Source organism: Nymphalis io, chromosome 4 (genome assembly GCF_905147045.1).
Source record: "Nymphalis io chromosome 4, ilAglIoxx1.1, whole genome shotgun sequence".
NCBI classification, from domain to species: domain Eukaryota; kingdom Metazoa; phylum Arthropoda; class Insecta; order Lepidoptera; family Nymphalidae; genus Nymphalis; species Nymphalis io.
This window is the reverse complement of record NC_065891.1, coordinates 13,672,627-13,686,294: the sequence shown is the minus strand read 5'-3', so window position 1 is coordinate 13,686,294 and position 13,668 is coordinate 13,672,627. Positions and strand designations below refer to the sequence as shown.

General features: G+C 32.1%; 3 protein-coding genes across 5 annotated transcripts in view; 2 read left to right on the top strand and 1 right to left on the bottom strand.

Moving 5' to 3' along the window:
- The window catches only part of LOC126768130 (exocyst complex component 7), a 287,887-nt gene that overhangs the window by 48,618 nt on the left and 225,601 nt on the right, over positions 1-13,668 (top strand). The gene's annotated exons all lie outside the window — the stretch shown is intronic.
- The window catches only part of LOC126768132 (organic cation transporter protein-like), an 86,731-nt gene that overhangs the window by 15,659 nt on the left and 57,404 nt on the right, over positions 1-13,668 (top strand). The window lies entirely within an intron of this gene.
- Positions 12,682-13,668, bottom strand: part of LOC126768150 (tumor suppressor candidate 3) — a 534,937-nt gene continuing 533,950 nt past the window's right edge. The window contains exon 7 of the mRNA XM_050486090.1: positions 12,682-12,692. The gene's annotated coding sequence lies outside the window, so the exon portion shown is untranslated. The remainder of the gene's footprint in view (positions 12,693-13,668) is intronic.

The following is a 13,668-nucleotide window of genomic DNA, read 5'->3' as shown; positions in this document are numbered from 1 at the left end:
GCAGCCCTAGATTATTTGTTACTATATTTAGCTATCCAGCTTTTGTCTAAATAATCTATAGCTTTACAAGTAAAAAAAAAAATGTAAAGATTTCTTTCTATAGATAATTAATATTTTTTTATGTTTAAGATCAACCACACACATAACTCGAATACAATTATAATTTAATAAAACATGAATATTTTATTTTTAATTTTGTACTAGATTTATTGATGCAAAATTCCCTTCTTAATTAGTGCAATTATTTACTGCTCGGCTGTTAAGGAAAATATCGAGAAAAACCTCATGCTCCTCTTACAAAACAATATTATACGTGTAATTTGAAATGTCAGTACCTATTTGTTTAGTGTGTGGCGATAAAAAGGTTCCTTCTCTTTCTTTGTATGTGTCGAATGAATTTTACCACATATGCATGAGCCATGCTAGCAAATAACTGTATAAATATTATCGGCATATGAAAGCTTTCGAAAATAAATAGTTACTCTGTTACTATCAGTTGACGTCATTCAAAGCATTCGACGTGCAAAACGGGAGATAAGCCTATCAGACGCGACATTTCGTTTTGTACGTGCAAAAAAATGTATCGTTTTTTATCACTTATGTGATTTATTTTATATATATTTGTAAATGAAATTCAATTTTAAACAAGCGTCATCGTTAAACTACTTTTAAAAAATACATATTATTATATTTTAAGAGTAATATTGTAAAGTTTTAGTTTTATGTTGTAACATGCTGTGTCTATTCCACTGCTGTTAAGAGGACTCTCTTCTTGAAGGGAGGGTAAGAATTTAATTCCACCATGCCGATGCAGATGCAGGAATTGACCGGAATGTCCCTAACCCGGAATTTTCCATAAAGATTCACGTGTTTTAGGTTCGGGGCCAAATCAGCTCTATAATTTTAGTTTTTTCAACATCACGACGTCACATCTTTTGTCTAAGTTTTAATATTCTACATCTACTAACCCTTACTAATATTATAAATGCGAAAGTGACTTTTAGTTTGTTTGTTACGCATTCGCTTATTACTCAACTGATCATTGTGAAATCTTACAGACACGTTGTACGGGGTACCTTACTTCACCCCCTTTCACACACAGGAGAAGTGGAAAATAGTATACAATTATTTAACTAGAATATATTATCGATTTTTGTAAACTTTGCATATAATAGAGATTATTCAACAATGTAAATCACAAACTATTATGTTTACGTTAAAGAAAAAAATTGTATGAACAAGTCAAAGGGGCTTTCTTAGATATTCAATCCTTTTTTTCATCATCAACAAAAATGTTGTTGATACAACCCTACGTCGTCCACTGCTAGACATAGGCCTCTCTAATGGCACGCCACTGAGCTTGATCTTCAGCTCTCAATCTCTATCCGCTGCCAGACATTTTGCGTATATCGTCACCACGTAGCTGAAGGGCGTCCTACGCTACGTTTGCCAAGGCGTGGTTTCCACTTCAGAACACGTCTACTCCAACGGTTATCGGTTCTGCGACATATGTGTCCAGCCCACTGCCCCTTCAGCTTACTAATCCTTTGGAATATTTCGATGACTTTGGTTCTCTGATCACCAAATTTGGGATTCGGTCCTTCAGAGAAACTCTGAGCATAGCCCTCTCCATAGCTTGCTGTGCGACCTTAAAATGGTGGACCAAACGCACTGTCAGTGTGCACGTCTCGGCATCGTAGGTCGTATTTTATTTCTCATATATTTTTTATAAATGTCAATGTGATAGTCTGCCTTTAAAAGTCTCACTAGGGGCAACGTAAATATATTCGTAATAGCACAATACACGAACACTACAGAAAGTGAGGCCAACGTTTTTAACCTAACTTTTTACATTCGCCCTTCGGACCTTTGATTTCGAAGGAATATTGTTCGTGTTATCTGATCTATATTTACATATTTTTGCCTTCTCACTTTCTCGTCCTCGAAGTTTTGACCCAAATTCGATTATTGCAGATATCCAAGCTTCGAGCAAAAGCAGTTCTACCGATATTTGCTTTAATAAAGTTATACAGTATTTTTCTGTATTCAATTTTCTGTTGTTTTTTTACAATAGATACGTTACAGACGTTAGTTAATTATGGGCCGTTTTTTTTAATTTTCATTTTAGACAAAACGACTATTGGATATCCTACCTGGTAGGAGCGGCTTATTTTATGTGTCCATAGATACTGGTATTGAAAAAAAGAAGAATAAACAGCTTCTTGAACAATAAATTCGGTAACTGAAGGAACTAAGATAGTAGGTATGCCCCTTGTGCCTGTAATAAAATCTAAACATAGCAATACGGAGTATTTCTGCTTAGCACGTAGTACACTGGCAAGGAGAGGCGATTGGATCTGGGTCCATTGAGGCGAGCCTGTGAAAAGCCTTACTACTGGCTTTGTGAAGGCGGGTGTTAATCAAAAAGCGTTACACTTGCTTATTTATTATCAAAAAATTACCACTGGTTTGAAAATAATAAAATTATACTTTTGTAGCCCAGGCGGCGATCGACTCAATAACAATATTTTTCAAACGTAGTTCAATAATAATATGACATCACATATAAATATTGTAATTAATTATCAATACAGTTACACCCTATTAGTCCCATTGCTGGGCTAAGGCCATGGGGCTAGCACCATGAAAATTTGCATACCTTCCTTCTACAAAGTAGGTTAGGTACTAGGGAATGATTTTTGAAAATTTAACCCCTAAGTTAGTGATAAAGGGGATGAAAGTTTGTATGAAAATCCTTCATTTTTGAAGAAAGAGCTATAGAAAATGGTAATTAGCAATACTTATGACACGAGCAAAGCCGTGGGTAAAGCATTAGTCTAGAATAAATTCATAATATTTACACATGTATTCCTAGGTTACTATATATAATAAAACTCTATAAATAATAAAACTATATATATAAACTATGTATAAACAGGAATGCATCTATCACAGTAATCGGATTTCGACGATTCAAAGATATTCAAATCGAGACAAATCTCCAAAGGGAATTGTTAAGTGGCTCGTTAATTGACTTCGGTATGCTCTTTCACTAATCGGGAGAGTAACTACCAACATTTTGAAATAATATGTTAAGGTGATCGCTAATGAGTGATTGGATAATGACCCAGCGTTGAACGCGTCTATCCTTTTTATTTTATGATGTGAAACATGCATTGGCGCGCACCTTGTGGGAAAGGCCAAATCCATAGATATTTAAAAAAAACGTGAAAACGATCACTTTTTGTCTCAAATGCCTTATCACCAATAATATCTTTAATTTTTATATTTTTTTGTATTTATATATTTTTTTTCTTTCTTGTTATGTTTCAGGACTTATCGTTTTTATTAGCTTTCCTTGTATATAGTCTGGATTTATATTAAGTACTTGTAATTTTATATGTATTGATAATATAATTTATTTATTGATATATAATATGTGTATTTTATATTTACATTTATTTATTAGTTTGTTTTAATTATAGATTAATGTTATTTTATTTATTATTACAACACCACCTACCTCATATCCTATGAGTTATTGCTTAAATCGTTAGTTGCCTGGAAGAGATCGCTATGTAGCGAATAGGTCGCCAAAATTGTATGCTACTTTTATTTAGGCTGTATCCATGTTTTGTATTTGTTTTTTTCTCTTTGTGGTGTACAATAAAGTAAAGTAAAATAAAGTAAAGACCGACTAGTATGCCATGACAAAAACATGACGGTCCCTTATGTCATCATGCCCCATCTCAGCCGCCGCTCTTTACTCCTTGAGTGTTTAAATTTTGATGTTTCAAATCAGCCCAGCGTCGTGTTGCACCTACTTTTTTTAGGGTAAGCCACACTTAAGACGGTGGCTTACGCAGTCATCAAACTAAAACACAACAAAAAGTATTGATGACTAATGGCATAATAAATCGATGGCAGAAGTAGATACGGATATCTACATAATAGGAATTTTTCAGGAGAGCACATTAAGTAAAAAATAGTTACCATTTCGACATTTATGTATCAATTAACTTGAAATTATCCATGATGATTTAAAATAACATTTTTTATTTATTGAATAACGGGTTTTATCACTATTTCGTTGTTTTTCTGAAATAATGTAGATGTATTTTTTTACTTTGTAAAAGCCTCAACGCAAAAGAAGACATCTGCCTGATTTTTATCTGCCTGGTTTATTCGTTGTAATCAAAATGGATATTAAAATATTTAATAAAATAAGGTAACAATCTCCAGAACTAATTTAAGGATATTTAAAGAAATCTGAGCAATATAAAAACATATAACATTTTTTGACTAAAATTTTGTAGATGTCTATATTTACTTTGCATATAACATTTCACATAGCTTCATCTACGTCTCTCAGTTAAACTCATTTAATTTCCTAAGCCACACAAATGTTTTGTTTTAATAATAATGCATATGCAATAAATACCGTTTTATTTATTATTTATTCATAATAATTATATATTTTGTTTATGGCCAAAAAAATCAAACCTATTTTTAAGTAAATTATATTTTAGATTAACTATCAAAGAAAATCAATTCCCTTAAATCTATTCCGACACATTTTAATGTCTGTCTCTGTGCTTTATTTTTTATGACTGCAAACGATACCTTCATAAGAAATTGTATCCTTTTAAAACTAAAAGGTAAATCTGTATTTAAAAATAAGTAAATATGATTAACTAACTATTAAAAAAACGAGTAATTATAAATTTAACAAAACAATGAGAAAAAATCTACGCAAATAATGGATTTTTTTTTAGAACTATTTTGATTACAATAAAAAAGGTTATAGTAAGTCATCCTTAAATGCTACACAAACGATATCGTGGACGCCTTTTTTTTATCTTTTAAGAAAAACAATTCTGGCATACGTGATTGTTGCTTAACTTTACCCGTTTAGACTGCGCACGCAACGGAAACTCTCAAAAAGAATATATTTTCCCCGTTTCTGCAAAAATTTTTATTGATGCTAAGCTCCTATTGGTTGTAGCTTGATGTTAAATATAATAATAGCCTTTGACAAAGGGGAACATTAACATAATTTTCAATTTGATCCGGTATTTTTTGAGATTTTAACAATCTCAAAATTATTTTTAAAATTAAATTCAATTAGCGCGTTCAACCAAACAAACTCTTTAGCTTTATAATATTAGTAAAGATTAGTAACTGAGTATAAAATTAAAAAAAATATCTTATAACTCAACAATTATTATCACTTTCAAAGTACATCTAATGGAAAAAAAAACAGATCATAAGTATTATTTAAATTGATTCTCCTACGCTACTGTGTTTGATATTTTTGTAAAAATCATGGTAGTTATCTTGATAGAAACTAATATTTTAAGGATACGTAAATGTAGTGCTATGAACAATATAATTTTAACAAAAAGTGCGATAAATTAACCGCGTCGTAACCGCGTATGCGCAAGAGTGTGATAAGTGACAGTGGTGGTGTAGGTACCACCCACTCATCAGATATTCTACCGCAAAACAGCAGTACTTGGTATTGTTGTGTTCCGGTTTGAAGGGTGAGTAAGCCAGTGTAATTACAGGCACAAGGGGCATAAAATCTTAGTCCCCAAGGTTGGTGGCGCATTAATGTCTAAAGGCGTTGGTGACCACTTACCATTAGGTGGTCCATATGCTCGTCCACCTTCCTATTCTATAAAAAAAAACCGGCAAAAAGCTCTTTAATTACTCTTTTTCAATCATGGTTGAGTAATAAATGGTTAAATAATCAATCATGGTTAAATATAACTGTTTTTTTAACAAAAAATAAATAAATTTATTTATTGGAAAAAGGAATAATATCTGCGGAATGTTATTATAGAAACGAATACCTTGCCACAGGAAGGGTTTATTGACTTTGTGGAGTCGGGAACTCGGCGTTATTAGTTTATCCTTACTTCTCGAGTCTATACAGTGATTATCACTGAAGCAAAATATACAATCTTTAAGAAAGCGGGTATCAAAACATTAAAATGTTATCCAAAAAAATCTATACAAAATCTTATTCTTAAAACTCAAGAAGATTTAAATACTTTATCTACATGGTTTCAACGTAATCTCCTAACATGCTACATTATTTTCAAAGCTAAAAATAAACCAAAATTGCCATATGCACCCCTTACAATTAATAACAAACAACTATAAAGAAAAACACAGTGAAAATATCTCGGATTAAGGATAGACAGTAATTTAATATGTAATACTCAAATTGAACGTGTAAGAAAAAAAATTTAACTTCAATTACTGGCTCAGTCCGAAACCTAGCCCGATGTATTCTACGTGTGCTGCGTTACACCATCTATAACACTCTAGTCAAACCCTACTGCTACATCTCAATGAAGTTTGGGTAAGTGCCACTAGAAACAAGACTAGACAACCCTCAAATAACACAAAATAAAATAATAAAATATCTCTTCCATTATCCCTAACGCTGTTCGAACAACTACAAAAAAAAAAAAAATTAATTAAATGGAAACAAAATAATGAATATTCGATAGCTTTATATATATATAGTACATGTATCCTAATCAGAAAAATGCTCAACAAAACCATCCACACTGATATAAGTTTTACCAAAACAAAAGAACATCGTAATCGTAGCACCCGACGAGCTATCTTTCTTGTCTTACCGAAAACCAGGACGTCATATGGTACAAAAACTCTTACATATGAAGGAGCACGACTTTACAATAAAATACCTGCACACATAAAAAATGTACACTCATTTAATGCATTCGAGACCAAACTGGCTGAATATATAATAGAACATTGAATTTAAAAAAAAAGAAAAAAAAATTAGGTCTATGCGATAAATGGGTAACTAATAAAGACAAATATGAATGTTATATTGTTATATGTGTATTCTCATGTAAGCGACTTATGTCTTTTTGAGAATAAAATGTCTATAAACCTTAACCTAAAATGATGCTCAATGTGTTAACCTCACTGCGTGAGTGAATCACGGATTTCGGGTGCTTTATTGGCGGCTAACTTTACTAACAGTCACCGGAAATTATCATAAAGTGATTGAGGAGATTATATGGTAACAAGTGCTTTGATGGTCAGTTCTTTCAAGTCCACTAACGATACTTCAGGTTAATTAAATTAATTAATTATTCTTACTAAATAAGGTTTGAAGAATTACCGTGTAAAGTACGACGCTAACCGCAAACCCATAAATATCATTGTTCCAAGAATATGCATTGAAAAACTAACATTTTGTAAATATTTCACTGTTGGGCTCAGCCCTCCTCTTGTTGAGTAGGTTTGGAGCTTTCTCCATCGCGCTGTTCCAAAGACAGTCGATGGATAAGTATGTCACAATATTTCCCACAAAGTACAAGATAAATTATAAGCTCTAATTAAGAATACGAAAATTCAGTGCTTGCCCAGGTTTGTAAATGTAAGCTTTGCTTAAGATTCACGTATTCTTACCACTGTGCCATCGATACATGAATATCAAAAATTCTTAATATTATAAAAGCCTCCTTCAAATTTCACCTGCCGCCAAATATTTTTATGCATCTTTTTGGCTAATTTCATCTAATCAGAATACGACATGCTACCCTTTTGCGAACACTCGTCTTAAAATACTCAAATGCGATTCAGCGTTGGCAGCGACTCAAACGAGCGGTGTGATTGAGTACGGCCAGATTCGGTGACTGCGTTGGTCCCTCGCGGCTGGCACTTGGCACTTGCTTACCATTTGCCAATAAAATCGAATTTCGATTGGCAATGCTCTCAAAGTACAACATGTTCCTGATATGTTGATTCTGATCCATTTGCGTTGGGATTTTCTTAAATCTAGTATTTTAGTGCATTGGGAAATAAAATGTATAAAAGAGCAGAAATATATCTTATCAAACTTTATGACTTTTAACTTTTGAATGAGATATTACTCTTAAATTTTTTTCTACTCTTTATTTTAATGTTTATTATAAACTTCAATTAATATAATTATAATTCAGGTGTTCTAGACACTTTTTTTTTGTCTCGCATTGGAAACCTTTAGAAAGATACCCGGGTCCTATGGAGGTGGAACCGGGTTATGTGGGATTCTTACCCACTAAAACCACTGCAATGGCCGTCCTCAGCACGGATCGGAGAGACTGCGGGATCGCGTTGATATAACGCATCCGCAGCCTCTCCCGTGCTTTGCTCCACTCGTAGGTGTTCTAGATACTGGGCCATCTCGTCTCTTAAATATCTACATATATATAAATTACCCTGATAATGTCCAATTTTGCGATATTCCGAATATTTCATATTATAATATTCAATTTTCTGATAGTAATAAAACATCTGACAACCTGAAACTATTCGTATTTAGCAGTTTGAACATAATAATATAAATATGTTTTTTTTTTAAATATATTTACACGCAACTAAGTATTGTTCTATTGCACTGTAATGTTGTATGGCTATTGTTGAACTTTGCGCCTACAAATGTAATAAAAATATTTACTTTGATATGTATAAAGTAGTACATAATAAGCGTTTTTTACAAATTTTTAAAGCGTCAATTTAGTATTAATTCAAAATTTAAAAGTAAAAATTATTAAAACAGTATATTTTTAAACCAAAATATTGTATTATAAATTGTTTCGAAAAATCCTTCGAGATTGCAATGCACAGATAACTAATAATGAATGTACTGGGTACGTGGATTATTGGCCATTTTACTTTTGCAATCGTTCGGTACAGGAAGAGTTGGCTCTGCGCCCGATTAGCTGCCTTAATGGACCACATTGAGAACCTATTATTATCAACTAGTTAAGTATTCGAGGCAAAATTACTTTTTTACTGCCTTTGCCAATGTTAAAATTATTTTTTAATTAACTTACTGCTAAATATTATAATTATATTTCACCCAATTTCTAACCGTGGGTGTCGTAAAAGCCGTCTAATTTGTTATGCGCATCAATTACGGCATATGAAGGAAATATTGAAGTGGGATTCATTAAAACCTCTTTACGTCATTGTTGTACAAAATTGCAAATCCCAATCCAATTGCAATTCATACTGTCATCTAGTAAATCAGACCTGTGACACTTTTCTGTGCCAATACTTTTCACATGTAGTACGGGATTTGCGCGGAACATTCGGCTGTAACGCCCAATTGAATATTATATCCACCACTCAATAACACCGAACATTTAAGCTTCGCAGTTAACCATACGTGGGAAGTAATCAAACCCAATTAACCCCTCAACTGTCGTTACCCGGGCGCGCCTTTTCCCTGCGGCTGGCTGCTCTCGCCAGGGGCACCTCGCTGGGTAGGGACAGATACATTATTTCGAAGATTTCTCGATGATTTTGTATGATTACCTACTAATATATATATATATATATATGTATATATTTATTTTCTTAGAGAATTTGCAAGGAAATAAGACATAGCCAACATCCTACCCTCCAATTATTTGTCAAAGCTTGACAAGTGTCGGGTAGAAGAAAGAAGCTACGTCAGAGGGATCACGACATCCTTAGACTCACTTTTGTGCGGGCGGTTGCGAGCGGCGGCCGTTGATAGTTGCTTTTACAATATTCATGGTCCATTTTTTTAATCATTAATTAATTGTATTAGTTTCGTAATTCGTAATACGTGCTTAGTTCTAATCAGTTAAACGGTTGTGTTGGTTAGATGTGTCCATATTGGTTATAGTAAGTGTAATTAGAAATAGCGTTTAATAACGGTGATTTTTAAATTTTGAATTATGAGAAGAATAATAGTTGAGTTGTTTATTTTTTTTAAATTATCCTACCTCTGGTTTTTAATAATATATATATTTGGATTCTTCATATAATTGCCTTACAGATTAGTATGTGAATATTCTAAAGAATTTAAATACATGTTGGAAAATAAGTGGGAAGTAAAATTTGTGTAAAATAAGGTATACTTTTAAAATTAAAACTGTTTCATATACAGTTTTTGTTTTTTTTTTGTAGCTAAATCGTATATTAAAAATTGAAAATTCAGTATCAATACATACGTTTCTATACAAATTTAAAATTAACTATAAATAATAACAAATTTCAATTACTTTGTCCACAGTTTGAAAAAAAAACTCCTTTTTGAAGCATATTATTGGCTTGCTGCTAGCCTATTCCTTCCCATACATATTGAAATAGGTGCGAGTAAAATATACTATACACGGTGGCGATACCAAAAATAGAAATATTAACCTTGGGAACTAAGGTGGTATCAACCCAGACTTGCACAAAGCCACCAAGTTGCATTACTTCGTATATTTTTTTATCAACTTTATTTTGTAAATGCTTGTATTTTTACTTTGGAGGTAACTAAGTAAAGGCATGTTTTTCTAATAATATGTTTATTATATTTATTATTTGCGAATAATGCTGTACAAAATTCGAATTCATGAAAGCGAGTGTAAAATTACCAACTTTTTTATTGACGGTAAAGTGGTGCTTCGGGTTCAGATTGCTTGGCGATGTTTTTTTTTACCGTTGATCAAGAGTTGAATAATTGAAATTTACTAGTACTACTAGCCAAACTCAAAGGTACTTTCGGATGAGGTTTTTTTTATTAGATTAGTTTTATATATTAATGGTTTTTAAATTAAAAAAGTATCCGATATAAAAATAAATATAGATGATAAAAACCTTGGAATTAGTTTTAATTGATATCAATTATCAATCAACAAGCAGAATATATATACAAAGTTTAACGTGCAATAAATTATTAATTAATTAATATATAATTCGTATACAAGAATAAATGGCCTTACATTAAATTAAATGTAACACAACGATTTAAGTGCTTTTATGAGCTTACTTGAATAAGGAATCATTTTGATTTGATTTGTCCCATCGAATTTACATTCTGAACCAGTAGCTTAACATTTAAGTTTTTGGGGGAAAATTGTAAGTATAATTTATATATAATATATAAATTGTAACTATGATATTTTTGTTAAGCTGGTCTGTCTATATTTAATGTTAATGTGTTTTTAGTTATTAAATAAATAAAAAATATAATTATAATTAATGTATGAAACTAAACATTTGTAAAAGAGATAGGAAAAATATCTTCGCTGTATTCAGTATTAAAGACTTTTAAAGCAAAGTTTTTGTATAAAATAGTCTTTTCAAAATGTAGAAGTAAAATTAATGGCTGAAATTAATTGCAAGTTCTTACAGAAATTCTTAAATTGCTTACATTTTATATGTAAAAACATTATTTTTCACCTTTTATTTTAAATGGAGTTATCTGTGAGTCGTTTTCTAATAGAAGTATTTTAATTTGATTTGAAATGAAATGGAAATATAAAAGGCTACATGAATAAAACGTTTTTTATGAACAATTTTATGAAAATTGTTTTTACATTTTTATCTTATATTTACGAAAAACTTCATTTAATTTAATCTTTGCACGCATTGGAGAATATTATAGTCCGGCTTTATTTTTTATATAATAATGTGTTGATATTACTGACTGTTATTAGTTATCTGTGCCAAATAAATAAATAATTGTGAATGTTTATTTAGTTAGGGTCCATTGTTTTCGTATATACTACATACTTATTAATATTATCCTACCGAAATGAAGCTACAATTCGTATTAATTTATTCCAGATTAGTGTTTTGTTTTATTTCTATTTTAGGAAGGCGGACGAGCATATGGGCCACCTGATGGTAAGTGCTCACCAACGCCCATAGACATTGGCATTGTAAGAAACGTTAACCATCGCTTACATCACTAATGTGCCACCAACCTTGGGAACTAAGATGTTATGTCGCTTGTGCCTGTAATTACACTGGCTCACTCACCCTTCAAACCAGAATACAACAATACCAAGTACTGCTGTCTTGCGGTAGATTATCTGACGAGTGGGTGGTACCTACTCAGACGAGCTTGCACAAAGCTCTACCACCTGTGAATGAGTCATTGTAATTTCAGGCACAAGTATGAACATAAAAAATTTAGTTTTTGGTGTGTCTAAGTATAAAGGCAGTGATGACTATTTATCAACAAATAGCAGGTTTGCTAGTTTGCCTTTTTATTAAATTAAAAAAATGTCATAATAATTATTAAATAAGAACTTAACAATTCCCAATACCAGTTGAAAGGTCGCTCCACTTTGAAACTACATTAAACACAAGGTCGGTCCATAAACAAGAGAAATACAGTAACAGCCTGTTAATGTCCAACTGCTGGGCTAAGGCCTCCTCTTACTTTTGAGGCCAAGGTGTGAGCTTATTCCACCACGCTGCTCCAATGCGAGTTGGTACAATGTCAAACATGTGTCACATAATTTCAATGAAATTAGACACATGCAGGTTTCCTCGAGATGTTTTCCTTCGCCGTTAAGGACGAGATGAATTATAATTACAAATTAAGCTCATGAAAATTCAGTGGTGCTTACCCGGGTTTGAACCCACGATCGTCGGTTAAGATTCACGCGTTCTAACCACTAGGCCATCTCGGCTTAGAAAGAAATATACATGATCATATTAATATATCGTATATAGACGAATCGAGAACGACATACTTATTGATGTAGGTAAATAAAATGGTGTTCTTTTTAGGAGAGTAGCATAACATTTGAATAATTCACAAACAAATCCTCTCTCAAAAGCTAGTAATTAAGTTATAAATTATGCATAACACAACTGGCTTTCATTCGAGAAACGTTTAAGTATTTATCGTCGTGAGCCACAATTTTCTCTCAATCTACAGCGTGAAATTTGTCAAAACATTAATCCTATTAGCTAACAAAGTAATACCATCTTTAACAGTTTCCGTTATAACTTGAGAGTGACTTGTCTGTGGTACAAATTCTAAATGAGTAATTCAACTGGGATATAACGCTGGTTATTTTAAAATGAAGTATTATTTTATGGATGGGTTTCTACGATAAGGAATTTGAGTAACTGGTTTAATTTATAAATAGAAGCATGTCTATTTTAGGTTATTAATTTTTATATTTTTTGGTGATTGGGCTTTACGTGGGTGTGTTTGCGTGGGTAAAAATCTTTAGGGGTGCCTCGTACCTTGATTTCGAGATTTTACTGTATTTTCCTTTCCTCATGTATGTAGGTATACTGTTGGTAGGGTTATATGCAAGCTCGTCTGGATACTCATCAGATATTCTACCGCAAAACAGTAGTACCTACTTGGTATTCATATGTTCCGGTTTCAAAAGATGAGTGAGCCGGTGTAATTATGCCTGTAACAAAAAGGGACATAATATCTTAGTTACCAAATTGTTGGCGCATTGGCGATGTGAGCGATGATTAATAATAATATGAAAGATATATTAAAAATAAAATGAAAGATAATTTCTTTCAATGTCTGTGGTGAACATTTACCATCAGGTGGCCCATCTGTTTGTCCGCCTACCTATTCTATAAAAAAAAGGTAAAAAGGATAGGGACAAATGTTGAAAGCGTTTTTTATTATTTAAAAGGAAATAGGGAAATTCGAGCTAAATTCATGTGTTTATAAAAATAACAATAAATGAATGTCTGGAATAATATTTTTTACGAAAGTAATAAATCGGGATTTACGCGGTAACACTAACTTTATAAATACTGAATATTAATATTTATACATCCACTAAACAGAAATATGCCTGTGAATAATGGTGATCATTTATCATCACCTTCATTTTCCAGCTC